Here is a 17540-nt window from a genome sequence, read left to right as displayed (position 1 = left end):
ATTTTGGGCTCAGGTCATGATCTCGGAGTCATGAGACTGAGTGCCATATTGGGCTCCATGGTCAGTGAGGAGTTTGTTTGAGGACTCTCTCCCTCTACCCTCCTCAGCTCACATTCTCTCCTTCTCTAAAATAAATAAATCTTTTTAAAAAATATTCTTAAAAAGAATAATGGTTCTCTGGGGGAACAGATAGTATAAAGATTAGTCAATGGTTTAGGATTTCAGCCTATGGGGAAAGATGTTCTAAAAATAGGAAATATGTGAATCAGTCTAAATAACATTAACTGGTTCTAAACTTTTAAGTAGCCATTTGAATAACATTGTATTCTTTGAAAGGAAGTCTTTAGTTTCTGAAGTTAAACAACATGACTTGAAAGTACAAATTCTCTCTTCTAAGACCTCACTAACATGGCAGTGAAGAAATTTTAAAAGGGGAATTCTGTTCATGGGGTGTGACACACTAGATACCCCAAATGACCCTAATAATTAAATGCTAACACAGTATTTTTTTTAATTAATGCATCTGAAAGAACAGGTACAAAGTAAGAAATCCACAGAGATCGAATTTAGGAGTAAGAAGAAAACAAACACAAAAGCTGGATTTTTCAAAAAAAAAAAAAAAAAAAAAGCTGGATTTTTCTTAAGTTTCTATGGATATGTTAATATCTTTTAATGGTCACTAGACTGCATATTATATTCAGCTGGCAACTGTTGTAGAAGGAAGAAAAATTTACAAGTCTATCTAAGAGAGGCAGCTGGGATCTCTAAGAGCTATAACATAAGTGCAGTAGTGAACAAAACTAAATCTACCTTCCCAAATGACAAGATGCAGAAATCAAACTATCTTGGCCCTGGTGCTTCATAAAGAAATAAAAAACCCTAAGAATTCATAACTAAAACGACCACTCATGCTACCAGTGTGGTCCAAAAAACTTCAGGCAGATACTTTAAAATGGTTGGCCATGCTCCATATAGAAATAAACACAAATCCTCTCTAAAGGAATTCAACTTCAATCCCAGATTCAAAGAATTCCCACAGACAAAGTTCAAATAACATGAGCTCATAGTCAAAAATCCCAAAATACACAAGAATACAAAGATACAAAGAAGAATCACTGAGAGACTTTCAAAAGCAACAGACAGTAGATCAAATCTGCAAATATTCCAGATAATGGTATTACTAGACACAGAATATTAAAAAAAAAACTATGCCAGACATATTGAAAAAGATTTAAAAAAAAAAAACAACTTTAAAATGTGAGCAGGAAAGCAAAAGATTTAGAAATAGCCAGAGACTGGGGAAAGAACCAAAGAATCCTTCTAGATACTAAAAATATCTTCCACCTAGGATATAGAAAATAAGCAAAAAAAGCAGTTCTTATCCTAACAATGAGAACAACCCAGATAGCCTTTAAAAATCATAATGCATGAGCCCCTCAGAGAGCTGAGTTCACAAGGTAACCTACTGAACTAAAATCCAAAAAGAGGGCAGTGCCACCCCAAGGAAAAATAGATCCCAAGATTGTTCTGTCTTTGGCAGAGCAGTAGAGATAAGAGTTAGCCATCACAGAAACGGACAAAGAAGAAAAACATCTGAGATTTTCATGAAATGTGAAGAGACATGTTTGAACTGAGGAAAATACATAGGAGCCCAGACACGGGAGAAGTCTTTCCCTGCCCACAAACTCTTTTCCACTGATATCCACTGAATATTTATGAAAAAGATTAGTAGCAAGAGAGCAGAGCTGAAAGAGATTACTTCCTCGGTAAAGATGTACAAGGCCTCCCAAGTGTAAGACTCGAGAGAAGAATGAGAGCAAGCCTCCCTCACTCCAGGACCCAGATCCCACATGAGGGAGAGATATGCACTAGGAGAAGGTAAGAAGCTGCGCTGCTGTGCAACTCTGAGCAGAGGCCCCAACTTTCAATGTGATCTAAGGTCACTGCTCTTTTTAAGTTGTAAGAAACCTATCTTGATCTGAATTTTTTACCAGTTTCACCAGATCCTCAAAAAATGATAGAATCTAATTGTCTCAAGGTTACTTTGTAGGCACATGTGTGGGATAACTATGAAACATAAAAATAATTCATTGATTCTTACAATTGAGTCAAATTACTTGTTTATCTAAGATTCTTGGGGCAAAACCGAGAATCGTTTTTCTAGGGAAAGCATCAACAGAGAAATGTGATCAAAACAAGGGCCATCTCACCCAGAGGTAGGACAGGCAGCTCTTCATTATGCCACAGTTATGGTCCTTCCCCACCTACCAAAACCAAGGAAATGCCTAAGCCAGCTTTCAAAAGGCTTTTAGACATCTGGAACTAACTCAGCTCTCTTAATCAAATAAATGAAAAAAAAATTTAGAATGCAAAATGCCTGTGTAAGATATAATTATATTAAGAGGATTTCATTCTAGATGTGAGTGAGCAATTTATCAGAGTATAATATATATATATATAACTATATATGGAGGAAGACAGAGAAGTGGGTATCTGAAGAGGGAGGGAGGATGATTTAATTTTATAACCTAAGAAATTTGTTACAAATTATATCCAAAAGTAATCTTGAAAAGTGCAGTTTTTTGCTTCTGGTCTGGTCAAAACTAATAACCAATATAAGCCTTCACTGACATTCACATTTCTTAAGTCACTTGAATTTCGCTCAACAAATATTTGTTGAGCTACTACTATGTACTACACCGTGTTCTGTCATGTTAGCATACATCATAACAGAACAAAGAGCCATGTTCTCATGGAGCTCAATACCAGTAAAAGGAAACAGACAATAAAGAGTAAACATGATAAATGACTCAATTATTTAATATATTAGGAGGTAAGTACTATAGCCAAAGAAAGGGGTAAGTGAGCAGGAGATCAAAATTGTAGAGAGTTGAAGTTATTGTATCAAATAATATGGTCAGCATGAACATTTTCAAGAAGGTCAGATATAAGAAAAGACAGGAAGGAAGGAAGCCATGTGGCCAGCTTACCTGGAGCTGGAGGTATGGAGAACATTCCTGCAGAGGGAACAGCTGGTATACCAGATATGTTCAAGGAGAAGGAAGGAAGTCAAGATGGCTAGAATGGAGCAAGAAGTGATGTTGTAGGAGAGAATGTTATCTCTTCGTTCTTATTCATTTTGATTTCTACTTCCAGATGATTAAATCCCAATGAAAGAAATCAGATAAAGTGTTGGACTTGCACTTAGAGATAAATCTCCCAATTTCAGCTTCTTTAATCTTGTCCTAGTTATTCCTCTGCTTCCGTAAATATTTTCCACAGCAGAACTTCCAAGAATTCACACACTCTCCATAGATGTGCCTTGACTCCTACTTTTTCAGAGAGGAGAGAGGACAGTGTCTATACTCACTTACATGCAATTCCACTCCTTCCCACTTAGCTCAAAGGGAGAATGCCTCCTGCTACTCAAAGCCAGTCTCTGCACCTGGCCAGGGCACTCAACACTTAGTCCCTCTCTTAGTGACTTCCTCTGAATCTCCTCTGATGTATCCTTCTTCAACAGGTATCTCCTCTCAATCTACACTCTCCTCGATCAGTTTCATTTATGTCAATGCCTTAAATTTCCACATACATTCTGATGATTTTCTAATCTATATTTCTAGTTCTAAGTCATTCCTGACATCTGAGCAGAAATTTCCAACCTTGTACTAGACATGGATGTTCTAATGATACATCAAATGCAATGGGTCAAAACTCAAGCATAACTCCACCGCCAAATATATTCTTCCTCCAACTCCTATCTCAATTGATAACATCATTAACACGGTCATCTGGACACTACAGTTACCTCACTTTTCTTTATCTACCATTTATAGTCAGTAAAATTCTATAAATTTTTTGAGAGTCATTACATGAAGGCCCACCTAACACCCTTCACCAAATATACCCATATTCACAACTCTTACCAGCCATATCCATTCAGAAAAGAAAATCAAATCATGACTGTCTTCTATGCTAAATATAGGGCTAAATAACATTTGCCATGTCCGTCCTTTTTGATAAATAAACTTTTGAATTTTTTAATTGTTTTTTGTTTTTCATTGACTGTACTTGGTAAGATAAATGATTAATTCCACTGAATCACTCACGTGAACAAGGAAGAACTAACTGGAGTCTACATAAATTAAATTAACCTTAAAACCATATAATAAGAGAAAATTACACATGAAGCACTTGAGCTGGGGAACCTGGGTGGCTCAGTGGTTTCTGAACCACATATGTCTAGGAGGCAGAACTGGACCTAAAACCTAAGTCCTTCTATTTTTTTTTTTCCTAAGTCCTTCTAATGCCAAAGCATGGAGAGTGTCTGCCTTCGACTCAGGTCGTGATCCCAGGGTCCTGAGATCAAGTTCTGCATCAGGCTCCCCAAACAGAGCCTCCTTCTTCCTCTGCCTATATCTCTGCCTCTCTGTGTGTCTCTCATGAATGAATAAATAAGACCTTTAAAAAAAGGAAAGAAGAAGCAGCAGCAGCACTTGAGCGGAGAGAGTTGGGAGATAATTTCAAAGATAGAGAGAACGGCATTGGAGAACACAGACTTTTGAAAACCTGGAATTTAAGGTGCCATGGGAAGGAGAGTAAAATATGCAGCTAAAAAGTAACCAAGAGCTAAACTCCATATCTATCAGGGAGCCACTCAGGAGTTTTTAGTGAGGGAGTGACCTGAGAAACATAAATGTTAGGAAGAACCCACTGTATGTTGGTGGAAGGACTTAGCTTAAGTCACATTTTTTATTCCTCACAGAATTTAGTACAGTTCTTTCAGAGAATGTGTTAAAGTCAGAAATGAATTGTATTAGATTGAGGTAAATGATAGATACTCTGTGGAGAGCAATGAATAGCTGTGTTGTGTGCAAAGCACAATTCTGAGCTGTCTAATTTGAAAGGGGACATGTTGGGCTGAAGTTGAGACCAGCCATGTGAGCCCCATCTCCCCATTTGAAGGCTGGTGGTTGCCATGGTTACAATTGCATGGATAGGCTTATTTATAGCTATATACTATCTTTAGTGAATTCCACAACAGATGAGAGAAAAATTCAACTGTGAAGCCATCTAAGTGTATTGGAAGCACTTAGGAAGAGCAATAGAATTAAATATACACCAGAGAATCTCAAAAACACTATGGAGAGCCCCATTTTAAACAACTGCTTTGTGAACAGTGTTCTGAGTAAATTGAAAAACAAAACCCAGGCTTTTGCATGCTCTCTGCTAGCTCTGCCTTTACAATTTACAAGCATAAGTTTCAAGAAACGTTTTGGAAATAAACAAATGCATTAATTAGTTAATTAATTAATTAATTATTTTTACCACCTATCATATGCAAGACATCTATAGACATTCTAAGTCCTACAATAACAATAGGAGGTAGAGATTATTTTTATCTTTATTTTGCACATTAGGAAACTGAAGTGCAACAAGGTTGGATTCCCCAATGCCATATAGTTGGTAAAGACCAGAGCTGGCCAAGAGTCCAGGCAGTCCCCTTCCAGTGACCTTACCTACTGTGATACACTCACTTATTTTAATATGTACAACATAAAGGTCTGGAGACTATAACTCACTGGGAGGCCAGGAATCTGTATTTATTTCAATTTAAAGTGAATACAGATTTAAAATGATTATTTGCTAATGGAAATTAACTAAGAATTTGTGCTGTAAAACCATCTATACCCAAACCTGAAATCTCAAAACATACTAGGGCACCCTACTCTGATTCTAAAAAGAATTAAAGCAAAATTCTTCTGAAAGAAAAATTTTTCTGTTTTATAAAAAGTTAAATACAATTCACAGAAAATTGATTGTGTTCACACATGCAAATTTTTGGAACATATCCATTATGTACCACAAAGTAAAATGGTAGGCTTATTTTAAAAAGGAATGAATATTGATGGGTATTAAGTGTTTCCTTTCATTTACCTGAATAAGTCAATGAGGCAAGTATTATTTAGCTCTAGTTAACAGATGAAAAACCTGAGGCTTACACTGGATAAAACTTTTGAACCACACATGTCTAGGAGGCAGAACTGGACCTGAAACCTAAGTAAGTCCTTCTAATGCCAAAGCATGGAGATTTCCGCTTCTATCTTTCTGTGTGGTCCCTGACTTAAAGGAAGCAAAATTTGACTAGATTCTAACAGAGGCTCTCTCCAAGACCAAAGATACGGTCTTTGAACAACCACAGCTTGTTGTAGGGATGGAGTTTGCCTGAACAAGTTCTGATTCAATGCAAGAACTCACTTCTTGGACAAATATGTATTATAATACCATGACTTATGTGAGAATAATACAGGGATGGGTGGAAATACACATTTGTCTTTTATAAATGTCCTTTATAGGTTTTGAATAAAATATGGTAATATGGTAAGGCTTTGGGATTCATATTGTTGTCAATGATTGTATAATCTAAGAATTCTATACTACGTATTCATGCTTTTATCAAATAATTATTTACTAAGCACTTACACTGTACCTCTCATTATGGTAGGTTCTGGGAATGCAGTGGTAAATCAGACAAGTGTAAATTATAATTTTGAATGCTAGTAAAAATGTGATTTTAGACTCACAAAACATTCAGGATATTCATTCATTCAACAAAATTTAGCAAGTGCCTACTATGCAACACACAGTATAGGAGGTACTGGGAACATAAAAGTGAATAATTCATATTGCTAGAGGTGACTTTAAAGATCAATTATATGACAGTACCAAAAACCTAAACACTTGTCCAGGATCATACGACAAAATTGGAGTTAAAACCAAGGACTGATAACCGTATCTTTGACCCTTGTACTTTTCCTAAGGACTCAAGCCACTGCAAAACCTCCTGCCACCTGATAATACTCCATAGTTATAATTCCTACATGCCTGTCTTTTCTCCTAAAATGGAGGAGATGCTAGAAAAGGGAAAGATCGCATTCGCCATTAAGATGTTAGAGGCACAACCCTAACAACAAAGACTTATCTGGCCCAAGAGGTCCAGAATGCCAAGGTGAGAAGCCGTGATCTATTCTTTCTTTTTTCATAAAAAGGGCTATGAAATATGTATCATAAAATAAAGAGTGTTATCTCTGCCTGACATAAAATAGGACCTTTTATAAGGCACTAGGAAGTCATTTGACATAACTCAGAAAAAAAAAGAGATTATTTTCAAATACTATTATCTCTGCTAAATATTTTCTTCACACAGGAATAGAATCTTGGAAGGTACATTGCCAATATCAGCTTAGATGAAAAGTTCATATACAACTGGACCATGATTATGGATTTAGATAGGCATTGACCTGCACATCCAACCCATTTCTTAGTCTATATAATTATCAAGTAATTCTCAGACCTTTGTTTGATTTCATATGTAGATTATTTTCAAGGAAAAAAATACTCCACTTACTAAGTACCAAAAACCATTGGATAAGTAGTGTATTTGGTTTTCAGGTAAAAAGTACTCCCATTTAGCTTAAACCAAACAAAGCTCTGGTCAGTGAGGTCACAAATCTATAGAATATTATAGTTCAGACACATAATTACAGAGCCTATGAGCCCTCACCTGCTTCCTACTACAGTTCCTGTCAACTTCTCACCTCACCATTACTGTCTTCTATTTTAAATACCTAAATAGCTAAACTAAAAGGTCCTGGCTTTGGAGATTTAGGTGGTTTTGTTTGTTTGTTTGTTTGTTTGTTTGTTTTTAAGTAGGCTTGATGCAGGGCCCGAACTCACAACCCTGTGACCAAGACCTGAGCTGAGATCAAGAGTCAGATGCTTAACCAGCTGAGCCACCTAGGCCCCCCAAGATTTAGATTTTTAATAATGATGTGAATTGAATTAATTCCCTAGAAGTATCTGAAATTAGATATGAACACAGTATCTCTTTCTAGTAGTAAAAAAATATCCAATTAGAACAAATTCTTAATTATCAAATTGACTCTCTGCCTTAAAGATTCTTCTAATCAAAAATAACAAAAACAAAGAATTAAAGACAAGCAAATTGGCAAAGCTCAAGACATCTTTCAGGTAATTTCAGAAAGGAGAGAAGGAATGTAATACTAGCATAAGATAAAAATAAAATTTGAAGCCCTGAAGGGGAAATGATGTCTTTTTTATGTTGATAAAAAGGCTCAAGCTACGTTAAACATTTATGCATTAAGTAACATAGCATGGAAAAAATAATACCATGAAAAAACATTTATTGACTGTTTATTGCTTTTACTTTAGCCTTTAAAACAACTCAATGAAGTAAGTATTGTTAAAGGGTGAGATCACATTTCAATACCTGAAATCAAAAAAACACAAAGCTGATTTTATTGCTTACCTAAATAGGAAGACCTATGCTGGTCAGGCACAATCTCCTCAAGCTACTAATAGAAGGAGAAAACTATATATCCATAATAAATATGTATGTGCCAAATAGTGCTGCCACAAAATATTTTTTAAAGAAAACTCTGTTAGAAATGTACTGAGAAGGGACACCTGGGTGGCTCAGTGGTTGAACGTCTGCCTTCGGCTCAGGTTGTGCCAGGGTCCTGGGATCAAATTCCGCAACAGGCTCCCTATGGGGAGCCTACTTCTCCCTCTGCCTCTGTCTCTGCCTCTCTCTCTCTCTGTCTCTCATAAAAAATAAATAAATAAATAAATAAATAAATAAATAAATAAATAAATCTATCTATCTATCTTGGAAGGAAGGAAGGAAGGAAGGAAGGAAGGAAGGAAGGAAGGAAGGAAGGAAGGAAAAAGAAAAAGAAAGAAAGAAGAAAGAAAGAAAAAAGAAGAAAGAAAGAAAGAAAGAAAGAAAGAAAGAAAGAAAAAAAGGTATTGAGAAAAAGACAAAAAGACACTAGTGAAGGATTTCTACAGACCAAGCAAACAAAAAAGGGAGCAAAGACTTAGAGGAGCTGAATTTTATCATTAGTAACATTTATACAGATGCCCTGGTACATTTTGAGAAGTCTGCACCACCTTCATTTAGCATATGGTCCTTTTTCTCCTTTAGCAGGCTCAGTCATTCCCCAATTGAGTGCTGAGATCTGGTCCTAACTATGACTGTGGTGACCAGGAGAGGAGTGGAGGGTGGTATGTCTGTGTAGGGACATATACTGACCTGCCAGGAAGAGCCACCTGTGTTTAAGCAAGAAGAATATCACTAGCATTTACAGAAAGGAGTAGGTCGCTTATGCAGATCCAGAAGATGCAGCAGGATCTGAGTTTTTAAATTTATGAGTGAGGTGATCCATATGTCTTCCTTCCAAATCTCAGAGTCCCACACCTTTCCCATCAGGTCCCTGGCTTTGGCACAGCCAACTTATTGGAGCAGACAATTCAAATTTCTCTGGAGTTCTGCTACTTTTATAATTAAATCTTAGCTCTGATTCTCACATTTTCCTGCCCTTCCAGCTACAAGAGAAGAGTGTCTTTATATACTTAGAAGGCCTTCTGATTTTCTTATTTTGCCCTAATCAACCTTCAGCCTTTCATTATCCTCTCCAATGCATCAATATTACCCAACAACAGACATTTGATTTCATAATTCTTACAGCACCTACTTCTCTCATAGCTCTCAAGTACCTGTTATACTGTACATTCCCTTCCAATGTTATCCTGTTCCACTGCATCACTAGTGAAAATTTTAATAAGTACAGAATTCTAGTATGCCCAAGGCTGTCAGTATTCTAGCCACTATAGGTGATGAGGTCATCCAGCTCCAAAATTACATTATAGAGTAGGCCTCCCTAAAACCATTTTTTGTACCATCACAGCTTTGGCTGCCCAGACACACTCCGGAGTGAAGATTTTCATGTGGAAGACTCAGTAGACAGGGATTCCATGAATGCCACCTATGACAACTGGGCAGAGGGATAAGATGAACTGTGATGCACAATGCAGCTGCAGCAGAAGCTCCCGCTAATCCCATAATCCCACAGGAAACTCTGGACAAAGGGTGGCCCTTCAGAATTGTCTAAAATTGAGGGAAGGGACAGGCTTTGTAACTCTACACTGATCCTTTATCAAATGCGGGCTGCCCCAGTAAGGGTATATAGCCTTAGGAAAGACCTCCCTTTGATGAAAGCAGCTTCTGAAGAGGGACAGCTGTGAGCCATCAGCACACTACATTCCCAGTAGCTGGGAGAACATGCTCTGGGTGACCTGGGCAGTTGATACTCCACAAACAGGAAATAGGACTTCTTTCTATGTAATACTGTATTCTCTATATAATATTTTACCTTATAAACAGGAAGAGGCTTTAATATCCCTAGTAGTATGAATTTCTTTTGACCATATTTTCTAGAATGTTCTGACTCCCTGAACTTTGAAACCAGCTGAGTATTTGTTTAAATTGGTATAGAATTGCTTCAGATTACCCTTTTTAGCACTTCCACCCCACTCATTTACTGTATATAAAACTATCTGTTTTCCCAAAATATTTTTAAACACATTCTATAGACACAGATGTCCAACTTATTTGAAGTTTCCTCACAAAATTACTCTAGATTGACTTTTGGTGAGTAATCACTTGTGGTTAAGAAAGAAAAATCATTAATAATATATTTGAAGTTTCAATCATGATCCCAGTGCTTCCACAAAAAAATAAATTATAATATAGCTGGTGATATAGCCAAGGATTTTCCAGTTACCTTATAATGGAAAGAGATGAGGCTAGGGAATACATATCATTTACAATAGCAAAAAAAATTAATGATATGTTAACTCATTTATGTTTTTAATTTACTAGAATTTATAAATTACTTCACCTTTTCTTCCCAAAAATAAAACTTATATGTGATAGTTCAGCAAAATATCTTTGATGGTAGGGCATTTCTCATTCTTTCAGTTACTCCTTGCAGTGGTACTCATCTTTAAGGCCACAGCTCAGATATATATAAAACTAGTTCGTAGAGCACTGAAGACCAATGACCTGACACCTAAAAAGCAGACAAGTTCAACAATAAGTCGAGTTCTCTCCTCCACCTTTTTTCCCTTCATTACCAAGAAAGAATAGCCTCACTATTTGTGGTCAATGGTACAGTGATGCTGAATGACATTTTGAAATGAAAATATTTGAACTTCTCAGTTCAATGAACATGAAGAAAACCAAAATAAATGAATAAATCATAAGAATACATTAACTCTATTATATCACTCTACATATCTTAGCCTGGATACACTATACTCACATTGATATTGAATAACTGAATTGAATAATCATATTGAATTGCATAATCAGCTAATTTCAGTAATCTCTGATGAGTCACAGAAGTGCAAAGGAGGCCACGGCATAGGAGATGGAACAGATAAAATCCCAGTATTCAGTTAAGAACACCACCGTATAAAAACTAATCATTGGAATCACTAGGAACAAACACCAGTTCACTAGGGGAAAAAAGCCATCCTGACCAGTTAGTAGAATGGGTAGATTGGGAAAATGTCAGGCATGGTCTATCTGGACATAGGCAGAACTTTTGGTAAAGCCTCTCACAGTATCCCTGAAAATAGGATAGAGAAATATTAGTTGGTTTCCAACTAAACTGGATGCATTCATCACTAGTTGAGTTATCACACTGTCAAAGAACACCTACAAATCCTCTTGAAAAGTGAGAGCAGAAAGGACTGTATCACATGTGGATGCAGTATGGATTTTAAAAACAGCTGAGATGAAGTCCTAGTTCCAACACCATCTGAATGGCTCTCTGGGCAAGTCCGTCTCTGCTCTGATGCCCTGTAGCACCTCTCCAATAGGGACCCTATCACATTTGTTCTGCTAATCCCTGGCACTGGCTTTCAATATAGCTTTTTAATTAAACTGCTCTTTCACATTTTGCCTGTGCCCCAACAGAGTATCCATAGAACTAATACTTCTCTGATCGTAAAACTTGGTTTGTGATTCAAACTTTCCCTTTGCTGTCCGTTCATTTCTTATCTGCTCCTGATGCCTCTTCTCTAAACTTTGAGGTTAGTATCTCTAGATTTTTCCCCTTGAACTGTTTGCCCTTGACTAGCCTTAGAATAGCTCTTAGACAAAAAAAGCTAATAGCTTAAGGTTGTTAATAAATTTCAAAGGCTGCTGTCTACCAAGAAGAAGAGTGCTAGTGGCATGCCACAAGGCATTGAAAAGAATGAAAGGAATGGAACCAGAGAGGCAGTTGTGCTATATTAGACCTAGCTCCTGATGATGGAGCTGAAAGTGAAAAACAGGTCAAAAGGCTAGTGGCTAGATTAGCTCATAAACGGAGCAGCTGGAAAGGAGCAGAGGTAGGAACGAAAGACTCATTCCTCAAGTAAGGAAATGGAGGGCCCTGAAGAGTTTTGTTTTGTATAGTTTTGTTTTTGTATAGTTTTAATAGTTTACATATTTGATGATAGCCTAGGGTCAAAGTGGAAAGAATGCTGTTGTCACTCTTTGGAGGTACTTAATAAAATAGTCATGTGATGATCCTGTGGAATGCTCCGTGACGAAAAATTTGATGCCATCCTCTGGAAGACAGTCTTGCTTTATCAACCCACTTATCATTTGGGATGCCAAATTTTACACTCTAGCAACTTCATCTCACTGTAGATCTAGAATAATTTGGGGAGAGCACCATTCAAAAGCAATAGAAAGAAATGCCGAAGGTCATGGTGGTATGATCTTGTAAGAGGGATAGTTATAAAGAAATTTTAGAAGAATTCTACGGCTATGCATCTGAAACTCTAGCTATTTTGTCTAATAATAAATTTGTATTTTAGGGGAGCAAACATTATTTCCTTCCAATTCCGTAAACTAAATCATAGGATGATATGAATTTCGTTTCCAATGAGCCCTAGTTCTAGATACTGTTGATTTCTGAAATAAGATCCTATATTGAAAATCTCTCAAGGTTTTATGATTGCCATTTGAAAGAAGCATGATACAGAATTAAGCTGTAGTGGCTCCCACAATCATATCAAAATTTACATTTCAACCATAATTAGCACATTTTATGAATTTAGCTTGAAGAATGCTGCAAAATAATTCTTTATTCTGCAAAAGAATTCCTATTTCACAGAGACTCAAAGTAAATTAGACATTTAGATTACCATCAGTTATCTTTGCCCATATTTTATTATTAAAATGAATCCTAATTATATCCACCAAGAATTCCTTTCTTATTTTGAAAAATAATTTAACTTTGTTTTCATGAGCTCAATAACTGAAAGACCACGGAAGTCAAACTAAGTCTTATTTATTAGCTAGTAATCATTGGTCTAGTTTTATTTCATGCTTACAAATACCTGGAATATTTTGCCAAAATAAATCAAATTATTTACTTGAACATGAAATGATAACAGAAAAACTAATTAGGATTTTACTTATATATTCATCCAGAAGTCAACAAGTGTTTATTGAAATCTACTGAACACCCAGGCCTTAAGCTAATATTACCAAAGTTAACTTTATATTTTCAGTAATTTACATATAAAAGTGAATGATGATTTACTTTAGTATTTGTTAGTATATGTGAATTCATAAAAATATTTGAATTTCATATTCATACTTCTCAACAGCAACCAAGATCAGCCACTAATTTCTTGCATTAGAAGTTGTAACTAAGCAAAAACTTTCTAAATAAAAGATTTATAAGAAAGCTATAAATGGTTTTTGAATAGGATGTCACCGATGAACTTTAGCTACTATTTGGTTTTACCAAAGTGTGCACATGTGTGTGTGCGCACACACACACACAGATACTGAACATTGGTTTATTATTCTGTTATCAGAAACCCATTTTTCATTTCAGAAGCACCTCTCCCCTACTCTCAGACTATGTGGTTTGAGTAAGGTGGCCTCTACCTTGTCTTTCCAGAGGTGAGCACATGACTGAGTCTGGTCAGCTCCGTGTCCATCCTTCCAGTCACAATAACAGGTTCAGACATGATCAGATGGCCTAAGTCAGACTAATTGGAGCTCTCCATGGAACTTCTTCTGGAACCATTGGGAAAGGAGTGCTTCTTCTAGGATTATAGAGGCTAAGAACCACTTAAGCGGATGTGGTTAAGGACAGCCTCGTGGATGTCTGAAGACAACCTTCCTGAGAACGAATCCAAAAGAGAAATGTAGACTTGGAAGATGGAGAAAAAGAAAGCTTTTAAATGACATCAGTCTATCTTCAACCCAGCCATGCCTACAGATAGCCTGATTCCTTAAAAATCTGTTACATCAGTCAATTGATTCCAATTTGTGTTTTAGGCCTGAATTGAATTTCTGACTTTTGCAACTGAGAGAGTACACCCAATATACATACATACCCAGAGACTTATTATCTTCTATTTGTGACATTTCTTTTTCTTATACTATTATGTATCATACACACATAGACGTACACACACACATGCAGTGCTACAGAAGCCTAGCATTTGTCTTGTGGATAATGACAACAGTCTCTGACAAAATGGTTTTTACCTTCATGGCCAGCAGAATTTTGCTGAAACTCAGAAAATTTTTATTTGATTAATGTACAAAAATATGTTCTGACTACTTGCAAAAACTTTTTTAGCCACTGACATAAACATGACAATACTTCAAATTGTGCACCAGTCCTCCATCTGTGTAGCATCATTTCTGCCCCAGCTCTGAGACTCAGAAAACTTACAGAGCCAGAGAGGACGACATTCCACATGGATGGAACATCTTGGTCAAAGGCCCTGAGGTGAGAGCATGCTAGGTGGGCATGTTGGTGCCTGGAGACAAGCCATGGACGAAGCCAAGGCTTCAGGGAAGAGGACAAAAGGGAATCTGGAGGGTGGCAAGCCTGAGAATGAGAGTGACGTGTGATGCTGGCCAAGGGGTTTATGTGGAATGGGCAGCTGTGGAAAGTTTTTCAAGGAGTGAGGTGACGTGGACACATTGTTTCTGGGGGAAAGCAAAGCACTCACAGTTTGTTAGCTGGTGCTCTGTGAGGTACAAGATTGAACTACATAAAATGGCTTACGTTTGACCATTTGACCTACAAAAATAATAATTTCATATGGTTCAACCTAAAAAAAATTGTCACAGAGTTGGAGTCATATGAATTACCCAGACTCCAAAATGTTGGGCTGAAAATGATGTAGACACCTAAAGGTCCTAATTCATGACTACACAGGCATCTGGTTTTGGCTGGAGCTTTATTCTTTATCAATGCCAAGCTGAGACTAGCTTAATTGTGCAATTTCTAAATCTCTGGCTGACAGCATATTGTCAGTCTGCACGACTCATAATTGTTTTCAGCTGCAAACAAATGCAAGCCTGACTCTATAGAGGTACGTGTCTTTTGTTCCTTTGATCAACAGCTTTGGTCTGTCCCATCAAGATGCCATCAGTGTACAGCAACTCAAGGTTGGCCACAAACAATATATAACGTATACTGTTTGGTTATTTGACATGCATGCTAGTTGCTAAATTTTCTTTCCTTACAAGATTGTTGAATTGGGACCACCAAGTTACCAAGTGGGCCCATGATGAATTTGGGATTTCAAGGGCCAAAACTGGAGCAGAGGAAAAGCCACAGTATGAATCTAAGTCAACATACAAGCCTAATAAACTCCCTGAGTTCAAATTCCAGTCTTTTGAGCAAGTTGCCTTATTCCCCTAAATCTCAGTTTCTTCATCTATAAAATGGAAAAATGTAAAAGTAGTATAATCAAAGGTTTGTGACAATTAAGTTATAATTCACTGAAGTGCCATAAACATTAGGATTAACATTAATAGCTAAATATATTAAATGACAGATATTAGTTATTAATAAACATTAAAAATTAACAACCAATAAACATTACTTATATTATTGCTGTTATCATCCAGAAAAGTCCTTTTATTTCCCTGAACTTCAGACTTCTCAACTATAAAATGGGAGTTATAATCCCTACCATTTTCTGAAACTGTTTTTAAACTCAAATGACAGCTACATAAAACCACTTTGCACAATGTAAAATACAACAAGTTACATAGTGCTATTAATTCTGCTGTTGTCTCTATTACTGGGGTACATTGAGCATATTGGAGGACCAATAAGTACATTTGTATCCAGCATGTGCCAGTCCTGCTCAGACATAAATCCTACCCTCTAAATGCTTAGAATCATAGAAAAGACATCGACAAGAATAACTTTACCACATAAAACTATCTTTCTTACTACTTTAAGGAACAAATCCCTTTCACAATAATATAGATTGCAGCTACTTGATAGGATTTTCTGTGATCAATGATGCACATGTTCTACTCTATACTGTCCACAACGTCCAAACTACTGAGCATAGAAGATGAAACTAGTGTGAATGAAGAACTAAATTTTTAACTTTATTTCATTTTAATTAATTTAAATTTAAACAGCTGCATGTAGCTAGTAGCTATTATATTGAACAGTACAGAATAGAATGTCTTCAAAGATACTTGCTAATGGGTTTGTCAGTTTTTTTGCACTGTGGGTTATAATGATATGATTTTTTGTTGAAAATATATTATATTAAATTTATTAAATTACAAATTGCATTTAAATGCAATCTTTAATACATTGTATATTTACATATAATACATACTTATTATATACAAAAACAAGTTTTGAGACCTTTTTCTGTTAATAATGATACATGCTATTTAATGTAAATTAATCACAAGAAAAAGCATATTTTAAAAGCATACTATACTGATACTTGGGAGCCAAAAGTATAATAAAATTTAAATTTAACTATGAATATAGTGTTAAATAGATTAAAAAGTATTCCATTATGGGTGTTTGGAATTCTTATATTTTATAGACAAAAATTATAATCAGTATTTTCATATTTTGCTTAATTTGTCTGCTACTGCACACTCTAACAGTAACTATGTGGTTAAAAATAGTCTTTATTGCCATACATATGAAAATCATTCTGACATTCTCCATTTAATAATGGTTTTTAATAATTCTTAAATCTCCTGATGTGTGACATGAGAATTTTGATCAAATGAATGCAGCTTACAGATTTGGTAAAGCTCATATCAAAGCAAATTTTAGAATTATTAACATTTTATGCTCCTCATTAACTTGGCATATATCAGTTTCTGTGTTCCCTATGTCCTGGCCTTATATAATTGTCTAGCACTAAGAATAATTTTATTCTTATTCTACAGATAAAAATAATTTACAGTTGTATGATATCCAAGTCTATCAAGGCTGGTGATTGATGCTCGGTTCAGTGTCTATCTAAGTGACTGAATTATGAGACATTCTTTTGATTTTCACAATGTGCACTGACTATATATTCAAGGACTATATGGCCTCCTTTAAAGGGATTTTTTTTAAAACAATTACTTTAGGGTTATCCTGGATTGGCTCAGTCAGTTAAGTGTCTGCCTTCAGCTCAAGTCATGATCTCAGGGTCCTAAAATCAAGCCCCATATTGGGTTCCCTGCTCAATGGGGAGTCTGCTTCTCCCCCTGCCTCTCCCCTCTGCTCGTGCTCTCTCTCATATATAAAATAATTCTATAAATAAATAAATAAATAAATAAACAATTGTTCTATTTCTTGATCTTTAATATAAATTTAAACAGGCAC

The 17540-nt window shown here is 36.1% G+C and overlaps 1 protein-coding gene across 14 annotated transcripts in view; it reads right to left on the bottom strand.

Moving 5' to 3' along the window:
• The window catches only part of PLPPR1 (phospholipid phosphatase related 1), a 554792-nt gene that overhangs the window by 400687 nt on the left and 136565 nt on the right, over positions 1-17540 (bottom strand). Inside the window, exon 1 of one of the 14 annotated variants that reach the window (XM_025432502.3) lies at positions 13820-14027. The exons of 12 other annotated variants lie outside the window; for them this stretch is intronic. The gene's annotated coding sequence lies outside the window, so the exon portion shown is untranslated. Of the gene's footprint in view, positions 1-2990; positions 3006-13819; positions 14028-17540 lie in introns of those variants that run through there. One more of the 14 variants, XM_049116325.1, reaches the window with a different exon arrangement.

The sequence above is a fragment of the Canis lupus genome, chromosome 11 (assembly GCF_003254725.2).
Source record: "Canis lupus dingo isolate Sandy chromosome 11, ASM325472v2, whole genome shotgun sequence".
Taxonomy (NCBI): domain Eukaryota; kingdom Metazoa; phylum Chordata; class Mammalia; order Carnivora; family Canidae; genus Canis; species Canis lupus.
This window is presented reverse-complemented; position numbering and strand designations above follow the sequence as displayed.